The sequence below is a fragment of the Eurosta solidaginis genome, chromosome 2 (genome assembly GCF_040869045.1).
Source record: "Eurosta solidaginis isolate ZX-2024a chromosome 2, ASM4086904v1, whole genome shotgun sequence".
Classification (NCBI taxonomy): domain Eukaryota; kingdom Metazoa; phylum Arthropoda; class Insecta; order Diptera; family Tephritidae; genus Eurosta; species Eurosta solidaginis.
Window position 1 is genome coordinate 237005526 of NC_090320.1, and position 15027 is coordinate 237020552.

Sequence of the window (15027 nt, forward strand, 5' to 3'; positions counted from 1 at the left end):
ACGAAACGGGCAGCATTGTTTAAAGCAAAAACCAATTTATTATTTGAAGACGAATCAAGATTACCGTATATAAGTACATAAGAAATTTGAGGAATTATAAGAGATTTGACCAGCTTCATTTTTGTTTCACGTGGTAGTAAATAGGCAGTTCTGTACAAATTTCGAAGGGTATTATATATTTTACCGACCATAAGGTTAACATGGTCCACACAAGTTAATTTAGAGTTAATTCTAAAGCCTAAATTGGTGACCACGTCATGGAATAATATTTTGTCTTCATTAAGTATAACTTCAGGAAGGCTGTTCAAGTCACATGTTGCGCTTGATATTGCTAACGCCTTAGATTTCGTTGCATTCATATATAACTTATTTCTGTGAGCCCAATTTCCTATGCGTGATAAGTCTTCATTCAGCCTGACGAACAAGTCTTCGGTAAGCACAATAGGGCGTAACAAGTATATTTGTGGGTCGTCCGCGTAGAGATGTATTTTGGCATTTTGGCAACAAGGAACTATGTCGTTAATAAAAAGTGTAAACAATATTGAACCTAAAATAGATCCTTGTGGAACACCAGATGTTATAAGCTTTAAGTTTGAGACATTATCACCGCATTGAACTTGCTGAAATCGAGCTGTGAGGTAGTTTTGGATTAGCTTTATAGCATAAGAGCTGAAGTTATAGTTTATTTCCAGCTTATGAAGAAGTATTCTGAAGTCAACTGTGTCAAAAGCTCGTGAGAAATCTAAAAGTACCAGTACTGTAAGCTCATTACGGTCATAGGCAGGGCGTATGTCTTCAAGAATCTTAAGCATGGCAGTAGCGCAACCATGTCCTCTCCTGAATCCCGACTGGTCCTCAGATAGTAAGTCATTCTTATATATATAATCAATTATCTGCTTAGCTAATAGCTTCTCATAAACCTTAGACAAGGCTGGCAACAGGCTAATTGGTCTAAATTCTTTGGAAGAACATGGAGACTTAACTTTAGGAATAGGGATAACATTAGCTATTTTCCATTGACTTGGAAACCCACCGGACATAATTGAAAAGTTAAAAATATGTGTTAGTGAAGCTATAACAAATGGAAGTATAAGTTTAATAAATCGTATACTGATGCCATCAACTCCAACGGCGTTAGACTTAACGTCAAATATAGCATCCAAGACATCACTTTCGGTTACAACTGAGAAGTCAAAAACATCAATATCAATATTTGTTCTTCTGCCTATACTACCCATCTTACTGTGTTCATAACTGGTGTTATGATCATCATTATAATTTACACTGGTATCGCTTATATTACCATTCAGGAAGTGTGAGTTCATGACATTAGGGTGAAATTTCCATTGAATATTATCTTTTTTGGCTACTCCAACAGTACGAAGATTCCTCCATAGCATTTTTGGAGGCAAATTTGCATTAAATTTATTATTCAAATATGCCACCTTAGCATTCCGGATACATAAGGTAGCTTGATTGCGCAAAAGACGATAGGCTTCCCATTTGTTTTCCTATGGAAATTGCTTCCATTCTCTGTAAGCTTTCTCACGTTTTCTTAAAAGCTTCAGAATTTCATTTGAGAACCATGGTTTTTTATGGATTTTAACGGTTTTTAGAGGAACATATCTATTAAAAAGGTGATTGACAAGGCTATTAAAATATTCCAACTTTTCGTCTAACTTAGAGAAGGAAAAGGATTCATTCCAGTCAAGAAAAGCAGCCTCATTACTTAGCTTATCTAGGTTTACAGCATTATAGTTCCTATAGGTCAATTCAAAGTCGGGCTCTTTTACGTTGAATTTCAGATCATACGATAAAAATAACATTTCGTGGTCAGAAATAACATCCATGGGGAATTGGTCAATATGATTTATGTTATTGGCATCGTTAACACATATTAAATCGAGTAAACTTGCCTTCCTATTTGGAGAAAAACGGGTCGCGAATGTGTTCACAATGCACAGATCCTTTGCCTGAAAGTTACTTAAAAGGTATCATTATTAAGGATATCAATATTAAAATCACCGCAGATGATGACATGTTCATAATTTATTGCATATTCAGAGAGTTTAATAAATAAGCATGTTAAGTCATTTGACCTATTGGGGTTGTATACACAAGCCACAAAACACTTAGTCCGAGCATCGCCTATTTCAATAAATATACTTTCTACCTCACTGGTATGGTCTGAGCGATTATGTGTTCCAAATATGAGCCAAATCGGAAAAGAAATACGATTTTTTTGAATACCTCGATCTTTGCGCCACCTAGGGGCAATTTTTTCATAGGTCGCATTCTATTCCTGTATGTATTATGTGTTCCAAATATGAGCCCAATCGGACCACAAATACGATATTTTGAAATATTTCGGTCCTTACGCCACCTATCGGAGTTTTTTTTATCTTATTATTGCATTTTCATCGGGTTCTGACCTAGATTCCAAGTTTCAAGCTTGTAGCTTATCGGGAAGTTACTTAAATTTAATTACAAAATTCATTCACAATGACCTGTCAAGTCAAGCTAAATAAAACCGTTTAAAACAATCAAGGCAATAATGAAGGCAAAAACAATGAGGAAGTAATAAATTAGGAATTTTGCTTCCTGTTGGAGTTACAAAAAGAAACAAATGAGCTGAGTTATGACAAAGATTAATCTGCACCTTTCGACTTTAACTTGGAAATAATCAGTCAAGTTTTTGTAAACTAGGTTCACACGAACATGGAGGGAAACGAGCACACAGGCGAACTTGCAAAAGGCAGGGCACTACTGGAGGCTATGGAGCGGTCGAGATCAGTCGTCCACTTACTTCAATCAAATGAAACACTTGTAGCAGATTTAAAGAGCTAGCAGTCTCCAACTGGTACTCCTCGGACACCTGCAAGATAAACCAGCAAACATGGCCGAATTACGAAGTAAGAGAACAGAGGACCTACTAAATAGGTCAAGGAAAGAAATTTGTATGATCACTGCCGCAATCAAAGGTCACTGGCCGCTTGGCGTGCATGCTGAGAGAATGGGGATCCCTTTTAATAGCATTTGCAGGAAACAGTCGCGCACTACCTGTGCAGATTCCCAGCTCTAGCACACACTAGGATTCTAACTATGGGCAGTTACACACTATATATACTGCTAGAACTTAAGGAAGTAGCCAAAAGATCTGTAAAATATATCAGCAGGTTCATTGGTTCTACGAGAAATGTGCATCAAAATGGCGTCCAGCGCGCTACTTGGGCTCAGATCAGATCAGCAACCAATCGTAAAAGATGTATAGGTTAGTCTCGTTTACGGTTGTGTTGCTTGATATCAGCGGCGGGCCGGTCGTTAACAGATCTCGTGGTATGGACTATAGGCTTTTTATTATTCTTACCCTCTTATCCTTTATCCCAGACAGGACAGACTATTGTAAACTAACAAGTGAGCAAACTCCATCTCAGTTATTCATGTGGAACAGTGGACTAAATAGTTAACTGGTTTATGAATGCACTGAGCTCTAGGTAAGCCACAAGTCTAAGCTGAATGATCGCAGTATTGACTTCCAAACGGAAATTGTTGCTTTGAAGGATGCGGTGTACGGAATGATGTGAAATGCCCCTCCGGTTAGACAGTTTGACATGTACTCGGATCAAATATTCTTGAGCTGTTTCATCCCCGCTGAACGGGTTGTGCACCGAGCGTGGAACCCGTCATGTAAAACCACACTACAATGAAAAGACCAATGTAATAGACCAATGCAAACATTTAAAGGACAATGCAAACGTTAAAAGGACAATCATTTGGTTTAGATGCCCAGGTGATTCAAGTTCTCGTGAAGGCAAAGGCTAACATCACCGTCATCCATGAATTGCGATGAGCGAGCCAAGGAAATAAACAGTCAAAATTATGACATTTACTGTAGTGACCAAATAAGCGTTTCTGCGTCGGATTCGTGGTGGGAGAGAGACTTCGTCGTCAATTACTATCGTTCACGCACGTGGACGAACGTTTCGCCGCTATCCGCATAAAATCTAAATTTATTGACATTTCATTCGTGTGCACCCATGCACCGACGTGAGAAAAAGACGATGAGGAGAAGGACGCATTTTATGAGTGCATGGGGTTAACGTTACGGGGGACAAAGAAGATGTTTTTGGTCCCGAAAACGGTGACCTGGCAACCCATATCCAGAGAGTGCTTGGATTATGGAAGAAACACATATCTGTGCTTCTAAATAGATTAAATTCCAGCATTAACACAAGCAACAACGTCCGCCTTGAAATCCAGTGGAGGAATCACTCTTACCAATAATGTTACTTTGAAATTAGTACTGAGGCAAGTAAAAGTCTTCGGCAAACGAAAATCATGCTTTATAAGTCACTTATTATACACGTCATGATATATGTATGGCGCAAAAGCCATTTGAAGTGTCCATTGTGGACAGAACCCACTGGGAAACAGTGAATCCTTATAATGACCCTTACTCAGAGCTCTGGTTCACGGAAGGATCGAAATTCGTTTACGGAAGAACAGGAGCTGGCCGGCATCTACGGGCCGAACTTCAAGAAATCTATACCAATGGAATGCTACCCCACCATATTTCAGGCAGAAATCCATGCAATAGAAGTTTGCGGCAGAGAGTGCCTACGGAGAGACAGCCAGGCGGCCCTGCGTGCCTTGCAATCCTACACAATTACATCTAAGCTAGTGGATGACTGCATTGAAATCCATAATGATAATCCAGCAACGAAACTGTCAGTCACACTCATTAATCTAAGCATAGTGGACCTACGAACTCTCATTGGTTACTATACGGGGCACTGTGGTCTACGATATCACCTAAGTAAGTTAAATCTATCCGATACTCAAATTTGTCGTTTCTGTGAGCTGAAGGATGAATCGCCGGTTCACATTGTCACCGTCGCTCTGGCAAGGCAGAGACTCTCCTATCTAGGTGGTTTGACTGTTAATCCCTATGTGATATGGAGTAAAAAGCCTGAAGAGGTGCTTAGAAACATCAAAAGCCTCCGCATACAAAATTAGCCTGAAAGGTCATGCACAATAATCTACACAAAGGTCGCAATGCTTCCAGGCCTAATAATAATAATAATAATAATAATAATATCGGAACCCGCCTACGGAGGGAGGCAGGACCATCTGCAAAACGATTTAAATGACCTTGGTTGTACCAATTGGTGCCAGTTAGACCAGCGAAGAAGCGACAGGCGTGACTTGTTGGCCGGCCGAAACCGTTTAGCGGTTAAATACCAATTAAGTAAAAAATTAAGGTTGAATAGTGAGGGAGGACCTATTGCTAGTACGGGATGTGCCGGTCGACTCGTCCCCGATACGGGGAACAGTGTTCCGTCCGTTGGGGCGGTGGTAGTGACCACGTCAGCACTTTGCTGACAAACAGCGTACGAGCTACGTCACCGCGCTATTGCTATAGCTGACGGGTTTGGCTGCTACTGCTGCTGACCACTGGTTCTGAGTGGTTATAGCCCTCTAATTTAGGGCAGCCTACATTCGCCCAGTGGGCATCGGTTTTCTCCTGGTGTTTACTTCCGCATCCGTGTCGTGTAAGTGTGACCAGGTTTGTCTCTGGGGACAGGCGCTTTGAGGAAATTAGGGGCGGTGCAAAGAAGCGCCCGGGGCCGCGTTCCGTCGGAAGTCGTTCTTCTACGGCCGCTGATGGGTCGACCTCGGGAGAGGATAAAGGGGTATGTTCGCGGCAGTTTTTAAGACGAACACCGGGAAGGCTACCGCTGTGCAAACCGGTCGCAAAGCGGAGAAAAAAGGGGGTAAGTCGGGGATACCGGTGGCGTCGGGGAGGGCGACCACCTCGAAAATCGCTGAGCAGGGGGGCAAGGGCGGGCCGAGTAAGTCCGCGAAGTCGGAGGATGAGGAGAGTATTCTCCCGAAATCCGACGACGACGCGGACTTACCCAGTCTGCCGGAATCCGGGGTATTTCCCTTAAGCTGGGACAAATCCGATGTAGCGGGGGGTGCCGGTTCCGTTGCTGAGTCCGTGGTGCCCACTGTCGCCGCTGGCTCCTCAACCGACGGTCAAGCAGCCGATGGCGTGCCAGAGACCGCTGCTGACGGTGAGGATGCAATCGACGGTAGTGTAATTGCGGGCAAGGACGCAAACGAGTCGGTGAAGTCTGTAGGGGAACATGTATATATGGAACATGATGATGGACTCCCTGTTAAGGCAACTCGAGCATCTTTGCAAACTCTGCGCCTATGCGGATGACCTCCTCTTATTAGTGGAGGGGGATTCTCGCGCCAGCATTGGGCGTACCAGCGAGTCCCTATGTCAAATAGTGGCTGGCTGGGGCGCCCGCGTTGGCGTAGATATTTCGGTGGACAAAACTGTGATGATGCTGCTGAAGGGCAGATTGTCACAGAATCGCCCACCGGTTGTTCGCATCGGCGGGGTCAGCATCAGATATGCGACGAAAGTCAAATACCTGAGGCTGACAATGGGTGAGCGAATGAACTTCCTACCACACTTGGATGCTGTCAGGGACAAGGTGCAGAATGTTTTGGGGCAGTTACGATGTATCATTCGGAGTGACTGGGGCCTGAGCCGCCGTGCCGTTCGTACAATATATTGTGGCCTATTCGTAGCATGTGCTACTTTTGGTGCTGCCATATGGTACCGAACGGTCATGACTGCTCACGGTCAGAGGCGCGTGCTGAGCATACAGAGGTGCATGATGCTCCCATGCTTGCCCTTGTGTCGTACCGTATCTACGGATGCGATGCAGGTGCTTCTTGGTGCACCCCCTCTCGACCTGGTCGTTATAGCTCGCTGTTTCCTTCAGGCTGAGAAGGAGAGCAAGTTTGCCGCTGTTGGAGGATGAATGGGCCGCCGACGATAATGTGGAGAGTAGATGGTTACAAAATAGGCGTCAATTAGAAGGGGGGTTAGAGGGAAGTGGCAGGAGCGCTGGGACAATAGTCCCAACGGCAGGGTGACGTACGGGTACATCCGGGACCTTTCATTTGTGGCGGAAAATCCAGACTTCAGATTTAATCTGAGCCTGGGTTTTCTGCTTACGGGTCATGGTCCTCTTAATGCATTCTTGCATAAGAGGAGCTTGAGCGAAACGGAGGGGTGTGTATGTGGGGCTGCATGTGAGGATTGGGTGCATGTGTTGTGCGAGTGCCCGGAGTACTCGGACATAAGGGATTTGGGTAGTTGTGGGGTAAATGTTGAAGAAGGTAGGGTTGATGTTAGTAGAGCGCTCTCCACTAGTCGGACTATTGATTTGCTCAATAGGTATGCTTTGGAGGTGTTTAGACGGAGGAGACGTGGTGGTGACCGTGGTGGTTAATTCGTGTGTGTGTTCTAACCCCACCTCACCCCTAGGCGGCCGGTCCGGAGTAGGTGGATACTCAACCGGAAGTGGCTTCGGCTGCGAAAGTCAGACCAAGACTTTAAAGTGGTAACACGGGGAACAGATAGCCCGCGGAGCTTGCTCCGTTTCTGTTCGGTTGCGGTTGGTCACTTTGGGAGCATCGTGGTGGCTGTGGTTGATATCCGAATGCGATAAGAGTTGGTCAGCTCGAATGTGGAGTTGCATTTCAACTGGATGCCATGACCCATAGAATGGAAGAGGTGTTAGATAGGCCTCCAACCCCACCAAGGTGATGATGTGTCCACTCACATTATCGATTGGGACCAAGGTAAGCGAACCTTGGGGGCTGGTCAGACCTGCTTTGACCTGTGTACTTGGTACATACGTGAGGTTAGGTCTTCGAAGACAGGTACTCACGTAAAACCTACACTCGCTGCTAGTACGGGATTGCTCTCCTCTCTTTCTGTATAAAAAGATGTAACATATTACATATATTGGTATTAGGCGTTATATATCCATTTTAACGTATTCTAGCCACGTTCATTGCGATATTAAGGAAAGCTTACGATTTTATTCTTTTGAAAGGTTTTCTTGGAGAGCTCTTGTTTGGGAGCAATGCAAAATTGAGGGGATATGTGGAATAATGGTATAAGTCGAGTTACACCGTTTATCCATACATCAACTAAATAAAAAGAGCACGATTACATACACATACCATATTAATCTTAGAAAATAATAGTGATATTTAACAAAGATATTAACTTCATTTATGGAAAAACGGTATAACTCTCTAATAAAATTTTGCAGTAATGAAGCATCGAAATGGTATGAAAATATATTCAATGTCGTAGACCAGAAAGAACTGTAAAATAAAAGAATTGAAATGGTTTCAAAAACGACTAAGCAGACAGAGAACCCCATTGTTAAAAATAGAAAAAGTTTAAAAATGATAAAAGTAGTAAAAAAGATTGCTAAAAATAACAAAAGGAAATAACAAATAGTTATATGCACATCTAAATAATAGAATATAATGTATTTAACAATGGTTAATAATGTATCTACTATTTTGTTTAATAAAGTATTTCAATCAAAATATTTGATACTCGATCTATGGAATAAGGGTATAACTCAAAAAAAAAAGAAATCATCCATTTTCTAATAAAATTATGTATATATAAAATTTGTTACTTTTTCTTATCAAAGAATCATACTATCTAAAATCCTACCAAGTAGGATTATTATAAATTTATTTTTACCTGCATTGTTAAGTTTTTTTCACTTTTTTCAAAAAGTTGATTCTTGATTTATACCGTTATTCCACACATCCCCTCAATTATTAGGAAAAACTATTTCATTGTTCTCGGGGAGTAAAAGAAAACTTCGCTTCAATTGTATTTTTGCTTGTTTGTAACTCTCTAGACTAGGCGCGCAAAGGAGTGTTTGACCCATCCAGCATCAATTATTGCAGTGGTACAAAATGAGTTGTGCTTAATAGCGGAGGAACGAACCTCTGTGCTACGGTGCTATCAATATCATCGAGCGGCACCATATTTGCGTATTTTTATTAAACGGTTTTATTTAGCTTGACTTGACAGGTCGGCCGGTCGTTGTGAAAGAATATTGTAATTAAAATTGAAGTAACTTCCCGATAAGCTACAAGCTTGAAACTTGGAATATAGTTCAGAACCCGATGACAATGCAATAACAAGAAAAAAACTCCGACGTTATTTTATTAGTTTTTTAAACTATATTGTTACGAATATAAGCAAAACTAAGGAGTGCTGCCGTCGATGCTAAGCAGTGACGTGAATCCACATCAATAATTCAAGAATTATGTATCTACATAAACGAAACAATAACTGCGTCTACATATATGTACCATGTACGTATACGAGCAGCGGAGAGTCAATGCACTAACACATGCATATATCTGAGATACTCCTATAAGTATGCAATGAGAAAAACTATAAAATTGTGCAATTGTAGTTACAGGTGAGAAGTTTGAGAGCTACTGGACTAGTAGATTCTGGAAGCGCCTAGAAGATGTATAAAATTGTGCAATTGTAGTTACAGCTGAGAAGTTTGAGAGCTGCTGGACTAGTAGATTCTGGAAGCACCTAGAAGATGCGAAGGTTGAAATCAAAGAGTATAAAAGGCGACAATTGAAGAGGCGCTGGAATTCAGTTTGATTTGAGTTGTCAAGCAGTTTCGACTAAGACGCTATCTAGCGAGCAAGAGCAGTATTATTTTTAATAGTAGAGTTTCATTTGAGCTATCAATCAGTTTGGTTATTAAGCAAGCTATTCGTTGCACAGTTTGAGTGTTATTGTAAAGTACTTTAATAAAGGCCATTTTGCATTATTACAAATTGGAGTTATTTATTCAACAGTTTAGTTATTCGAACTTAGCAGAGGATTGCAAATAAGGGGAATTGCAGAAAATTCGTTACAATTGGTGTCAGAAGAGGAATTGTTGAATAAATTCCAGAGGACAACAAGGACATGGCAAAGTTCAGTGAATTGAAGATCCAGCAACTGAAGAAGGAGTTGGAGAGCCGTGGATTCAATACAACCGGCAATAAACTCGAACTTCAGGCTCGACTACGAGAGGCAATGGAAGCAGAAGGAATTAACGTGGAAGAGTATGTCTTTCATCTTGATGTCGACGAGACAACAACAAAAATTGAAGAGAAAAACGAAACATCGCAGACAGTTACGAGCACAGACTTGAACATGATATTGGCTGCAATAACTGCTCAAACATCGACAGTGGCATCTCAACTGGAATCGCAGGAGACACGCATAACGTCCAAGATGGAAGAACAAAAGACATATATGGCATCCAAGATGGAATCAAAGGAGACACGTATTGCAGAAATGTCGACACAGATTACATCGAAGATGGAAGCACAAGAGGCACGGATATCCGAAATGTCGGCGCAAATTTCAGCACAGATATCATCGCAGATCTCTGCTCAACTGGAAGAGCAAGAAGGACGTATTTCCTCGAAGTTGGAAGCGCAAGATACAAAAATTTTACAGTTTGAAGAAAAAATCGAGGCCGAGGTGGATGCTTTGAGAGGACGTATCGAGCAGTTGCAACTAAATAGCCCAGCAGTTTCAACTAGTAATCCAAAGGTAAAAACACCATCCTTTGACGGTTCTGTTCCTGTCCAGATCTTTAAGCTACAATTTGAGAATACAGCAACAGTGAACAACTGGAATGCTGAAGATAAAGTTGCTGCATTGTTCGTAGCTTTAAAAGGACCAGCTGCGGAAATCTTACAGGCCATCCCAGAGTACGAGCGGAACAACTACGAAACATTGATGAGCGCTTTAGAGAGACGTTACGGAAGCGAGCATAGGAAACATATTCCAAATTGAGTTGCAAAACCGTCACCAAATGAGACTTTGCAGGAGTTTGCCTCGGATGTTGAAAGGTTGGCTCATCTCGCAAATGCGGACGCATCCGTGGAATACACCGAGAGGGTAAAAATCCAGAGTTTTATAATAAAAGGCGACAATTGTAGAGGCGCTGGAATTCAGTTTGATTTGAGTTGTCAAGCAGTTACGACTAAGACGATATCTAGCGAGCAATAGCAGTATTATTTTGAAAGTCAGTTTCATTTAAGCTATCAGTTTGGTTATTAAGCTATTCGTTGCACAGTTTGAGTGTTATTGTGAAGTATTTTAATAAAGGTCATTTTTCCATTATTCAATATTGGAGTTATTTATTCAACAGGTTAGCGATACGAACCTAGCAAAAGGGCAAATAAGAGGATTTGCAGCAAATTCGTTACAATATTTATATTATTTATTACATGCCGCCCAGAAAATATTTTTAGTTTAGAGAGCGAAGCGAAGGTTCTCATACTCTCAAAGGAATATGCCGGGACTACTCAAACAATAGTTGCAAGTTCTACTGGGATAAAATAAAAATGATTGAAAAAATGTTCCCTCAAATTAATGAAAAATTGTATCAAAAAAAAAAAATATTCTTACTCACTAAAAGAAATTCTCCTCGTTTCAAAGAAAGTTTGTTTTAGGAAATATTTTTCTCATTTGTTCGTGCTTTTTTTTCAATTGAATTTCACATTTAAAATTTTAATAAAAATTCATATTGAAAGTAAGCATCGGTGGTTTAGTGGTATAATGCTCGCCTGCCACGCGGGCGGCACGGGTTTGATTCCCGGACGATGCATGCAATGGCAGCTACGTTGTTTTGGGATTTTTACTTTATACAGGATACTAAGTAATATGATCTGGTTAATGCTATTTCTTCGATTTGATCTCTTTTTAGCTCGTATTGTCGAGTGTCGGAGTTCACCAGAGTCGAAATACTTACTACTTCTTTGACGCTTGGGTTTGGCCGACACAAAACCGACAGTTATTTAATTCTATTATTGAAGGGTCCAAGGAAACTTATATCACTTTGCACTTGGTCCTTGGTCTGCTTAATCGAAAATTCCGATAAAAATATCTTCTGAATTATCTTCTTCCATTCGCACAACATAGCCTAGCCAACGCAGCCGCTGGGTCTTGATTTGAAGAGCTCATACTGTCCATCATTGCATTTTCTGTGGTATTCGAAATTTTCTCTGAAACTCTCCCAAAGCCGAGTACGTGTAAACAAATGGTTCCAAATTAACGGAAGAGGTTGCGTCTGCTCTTTACTGTGTCGATCCAGAAATTAGTACATTCTACAGGCTGCTACACTGCACTGTCTTTCGAGCGAATATTCTAGCCTTAATGAAAGTCGTCGCGGTTCTTGAGGAAGCGGGCTTCAGCTGCAGTTGCGTCGATATATTGATAGTCAGGCGGCGATCAAAGCAATCATCTCACATAGTACTACATCAAAAAGTCTCCTGGAATTCAAAGAAGATGGTTAAGGGTTTTAGAATATACCCGCGGCAGGTATACCTGACGTAAGAGGCGACTACAAAACCAAATTTATTCAAGGGGTTGTGTAGCGCAACCCTTACAAGGGGTTGCCAGCGCAATATATAACTTATCCAACCAAATTGTCAACCTCACCTACCCGTGGCGAATTCTGTTTCTTTAACGGCCAAGGCTCTGCCTACCCCAAGTTCCTCATGGATCTAGAGGTGTGAGGGCGATAAGGCCTAGAAGACTTCATGTGGTCATACCAAATCGTTCCCGATATGGTCGAGTTAGTACCTTAGCGGTGCTTGTTACCGGAACGTACCAGATCTGCATCCGGCAAGGGGCCATCAGCATCGATAATACTCCCTAAGGCCTTCGGGGTGTGTGCTTATGCTACAACAACAACAACAGAGACTTTGCTCAGGCCGGAGGCCATACATCCATACCGTGTTCCCGGCTATAAAGGGATAAAAGGTAACGAAAAGGCCACTGAGTTGGCAAAGGATCTCAATTAATCTACTTAATAATCCCGGGAGACATATGATCCATTAAGCAGGAAAGGCGTGGGCAGAATATCATCTTATAAGTTAGGCCTTCTCAGTAACAGCAGATTTAAAAAGAACTAGCTGCAGGAAGAACCATTTCAGCACGCTCTGAGTTCGTGTCGTGCCAAGTCAAAGCTCCAGCTGCTAGGGACGGCAAATTTGCCAGATTTCGGGGCAGCTATTAAGCAAGGTCCTAGAAAATGTTTAGCATTCGAGAAGAATATAGTTGTTCTTTAACTCAAGTGCTGTTACCTGATTGGGGGTTTTACGTTTGGACGCCACACGAATTCTGTTAATACATTCAGTCTATGTGAGGTGTTTATTAAATCTATCCACTTAAATCTCACCTCCCAAAGCCGTGTCACTTGATCTCCATGCTTTTCTTTGTCGAGAGAGAGCAGAACACTTCAGAACTCAGTCTCAAGTGGTATTTGTGGAGAAGATAATTATTCGCCGGGTTTGTAGGCTGTCATTGATGTTTACGCGTATTTTGAGGTTCCCTGAAAAACAAAATTTTTTCCTATTTCGAAATTATGACTTCCAAGACCCGAATGAGCCTACTCTTTGCTTAATGACAGCAGGTACTTCGTGTTTTCCTTGTTCATCATGAAACCAGACGTTCCCGCTTCTTTTTTAAAGAAAACTGGCATTAAGGTGCGGATGTTTATGCCGATGATATCAATGTCTCGATAAACGCACGCTCTTATAAAATATTCTTCCAGAATACTTAAATTACGCAGGTAGCATAATTTTTCCAGCCTCAAATTAGATAGTGAGCAGGGCGGGGGTCTGAAACCTTATTTAGTTTCGAAGGGCTCAAAGACATCCTTTGCACTTTTGACTGATATGTAGTAAGAGGTGATGTGCGTCAATTCCTTATTCTTAGATTCCAATCATCAGGCATGCACTTGTTCGATCATATTTTGCATAGAAATTGATTCATGCACCTTACCAACACCTCGCCGCCGTGATTCAATAGCTCCGCAGGTTCATCGTCATAGCCATGTGGGTAACAACAATACCAACAATTGCGGTCTCTGATCCATCATTTTCCCTGGGTGATACATCGCTGTCTCTATTTAAGACCTTAGCAAAATATTTCCTCCATAATCTCATTTCTCTCTAGGCATTGGTTGTCATCGTTTTCGTTCTAACAGTAGTTTGCCATGGGCTTCAACTTTGTCGCCGAATTTTTTGGTGAAATTTGCAGCAGTCTGTTGCGATTGCAGCCGTTTAACGTCTAGCTTTTAGTCGCGCAGAGCGCCTAATTGGCTGCGACGACATATTGATCGGAGTCTATGTCCTCGAGGTGTGCGCACATCAAAAATACTGGAAGCGTGCAGTTGGTCTATTACAACGTGGTGGATTTGATTGCGTTTATTTCGATTGGGGGACAGCTAGGGTCTGACATCAGGCGAAGTCGATCAGCCTTATTAGGGAGCTTTTCCACTTTGTTGTTAAAGTCGCCTAGCACGGTTTTATTATCATGGGGCAGAGCTGATAGAATGCGTCTTTTACCTCATCGCGTCTTTTAACCCATCATCTTACTCCTATATCGGTGCATGGCCGCAAATGTATGACTTATTAATAAATTTAGCCTTAATGCAGATAGCGGCGATACTTGCGTTCACATGGGTGAACGATAGCACTTGACACCAAAGTCTTTCTTCAGCCACGAATCCGAAATCCAGCTTTTTGCATGCCCACTACTCATAACCTTCAGAGAAAGGGCGTCAGCTTTGTGAAAATAATCAATTATTTTGAAAAAAAAAAAAAAAAAACTCATATATTTCGCTACGAGTATGAGCTAAAGACAAATTGCAAAGATTTATAGATCTACATACGATCCAGGAAAACATGCTCGACCTTTCCAAACTCTATGTCCCTAGGACGCTGTAAATTTCAATGCAGACGTTTTCAATTTTAGTTTTGTATTTTCCACCTTCAATATCTTTAATTGCTCGATGTTTTTAAAATTTTGGAGCTTTGTCTTTTCCATTTTCCGTTATTGGTATTTCGGCTTTGGCGTTGGTCAAACGATGCTTTGATCCGTGAGTATTGCTGTATCGTGAGGTTAGGCAAACGACGGCATGTACTTACGCAAACTTAATCTCCATTGTACGTAAAAATTACCTTGATGGTATTTCCTTTTATTTTCTTAAGAAATGTAGTTTATCTCTCGCTCAGCCTTTATCATGTAAAATCAACATTTCGCCTCCTTCAGGGATCTTCATTCACAAGTGAAAGGCCTGTTCAATT

The 15027-nt window shown here is 41.5% G+C and overlaps 1 protein-coding gene and 1 non-coding gene across 3 annotated transcripts in view; both read left to right on the forward strand.

Annotated features, from left to right (window-relative positions):
- Positions 1 to 15027, forward strand: part of LOC137240714 (protein spaetzle 3-like) — a 392427-nt gene that overhangs the window by 238958 nt on the left and 138442 nt on the right. The window lies entirely within an intron of this gene.
- TRNAG-GCC (transfer RNA glycine (anticodon GCC)) lies at positions 11470 to 11540 on the forward strand. The gene has a single exon. It is a non-coding gene; the product is annotated as a tRNA-Gly (tRNA).